The sequence below is a fragment of the Apium graveolens genome, chromosome 7 (assembly GCF_009905375.1).
Source record: "Apium graveolens cultivar Ventura chromosome 7, ASM990537v1, whole genome shotgun sequence".
Classification (NCBI taxonomy): domain Eukaryota; kingdom Viridiplantae; phylum Streptophyta; class Magnoliopsida; order Apiales; family Apiaceae; genus Apium; species Apium graveolens.
Window position 1 is genome coordinate 206,898,860 of NC_133653.1, and position 2,132 is coordinate 206,900,991.

General features: G+C 40.7%; 1 non-coding gene across 1 annotated transcript; it reads right to left on the minus strand.

The window, feature by feature from the left end:
- Nucleotides 1-411: 411 nt before the first annotated feature.
- Nucleotides 412-518, minus strand: LOC141676245 (small nucleolar RNA R71). The gene has a single exon (XR_012556844.1). It is a non-coding gene; the product is annotated as a small nucleolar RNA R71 (small nucleolar RNA).
- Nucleotides 519-2,132: the final 1,614 nt, after the last annotated feature.

Genomic DNA, 2,132 nt, shown 5'->3' on the forward strand with positions numbered 1-2,132 from the left:
GAGAAAGAAGCACTCATTGCAATGGGAGATCAAGCAGCGAATCTGAAGGCTTTGATGGACTATTCTCATCCAAAGATCAATGACATTCAGTCTAGCATTATCAGACTAGACATTTCGGCTAACACCTTTGAAATCAAGTCAAGTATGATTCAGATGATACATAATTCAGTTCAGCTTTGCGGTTCTCCTATAGAAGATCCCAACATGCACATCGGGGATTTCATCGAAATATACGACACTTTCAAGTTCAACAGAGTTTCTGAAGATTCTATTAAGCTGAGGCTTTTCCCATTCTATCTGAGGGATAAAGCTAAGTATTGGTTACATTCTCTACCAGCAGGTTCTATCACCAAATGGGAGGATCTTGCTCAGAAGTTTCTCACTAAATTCTTCCCTATGGCGAAGATAGCTGCAATCAGGAATGCTCTTACTCAGTTTCCACAGCAATATGAAGAATCTTTATGTGAGGCTTGGGATCGTTACAAGGAGATGCTTAGGAAGTGTCCTCAGAATGGCATGCCTAATTAGATGATTATAAATGGTTTCTACAATGGGTTGGGCACACAGTCTAGACCCATGCTCGATACAGCATCAGGTGAAGCCTTATGGGCTAAGAGCTACGATGAAGCTTATGAGTTGATTGAGCTAATGGCTGCTAATGAATACCAGAACCCAACTCAAAGAATGCCTCAAGGCAAGGTAGCAGGAGTTCTTGAAGTGGATACAGCTACTGCTATAGCTGCTCAACTTCAAACTTTGACGATGAAAGTGGATTCTTTGGCTAATTATGGAGTTAATCAGATCACAAGTATTTGTGAGCTTTGTGTATGTGCGCATGAGACTGAGCATTGTGCTATTTTTAGTGAATCAGCTCAGTTTGTGAGCAACTTTTAGAGGTCGCAGCAACCAGCTCCAGCCACTTATCATCCCAACAACCGCAATCATCCTAACTTTAGCTGGAGTAACAATCAGAATATGCTGCAACAACCTTATCAACAGTATGCAGAAAAGCAATATAACCCTCCTGGTTTTCAACAACCGTAATATGCACCAAGGCAATAACTTCAACTTCAGCAACTACCGTAATTTATTGAAAAATCTGAATTGGAGGAGTTGAGGCTCGTGTGAAAGAGCCAAGCGGTTTCTATCAAGACTTTGGAGAATCAAATTAGGCAGATTGCCAATGCTTTGTTGAATCGACAACCTAGTACACTCCCTAGTGACACGAAAGTTCCTGGTAAGAGGGAAGCTAAAGAGCAGGTTAAGGCAATTACATTGAGGTCTGAAAAGGTCGTGAATCCTGAAAAAACTCAAGATCCAGAATCTGAAGTTATGGCTGAAGAAGATGTGCAGAAGGAAGCAGAGGTTAAACCAAGGAAGAAAGCTATTTTTAACACTCCTCCTGAGGGTAATACAGGGGAAAACAGGTCTATCCTCCACCTCTTTTTCCTAAGAGGCTATAGAAGAAAAAGCTGGACAAGCAATTTTCTAAGTTCTTGGAAGTTTTCAAGAAACTTCATATCAACATACCTTTCGCTGAAGCTCTTGAACAAATGCCAAGCTATGTGAAGTTCATGAAAGGTATTCTCTCTCGTAAAGTGAAGCTTAATGACTTAGAGACCGTTGCTCTTACGGAGGAATGCAGTGTTGTGCTACAACAGAAGTTGCCTCCGAAGCTTAAAGATCCTGGAAGCTTCACTATTCCTTGCACCATCAAAAAGTTGTCATTAGACAAGTGCTTAGTTAACTTGGGAGCTAGCATCAATCTGATGCCTTTGTCTATCTTCAAGAAGTTGGGTTTACCTGATCCAAACCCTATATATATGTCCTTGTAGTTGGCCGATCGTTCTATTACATATCCACGAGGCATTATGGAAGATTTTTGTTCAAAGTGGACAAACTCATCTTTCCTGCTGACTTTGTAATTCTTGATTTGGAGGAAGATAAGAAGATTCCCATAATCTTGGGAAGACCTTTCTTAGCAACTGGCCGAACCTTGATTGATATGCATATAGGTAAGCTCACTATGGGAGTTCAGGATCAGGATGTGACCTTCAATGTTTTTAATGCCATGAAATCCCCTACTGATGAAGAGGAGTGCTTTAATATGGAATTATCCAAATTTGTGGTTA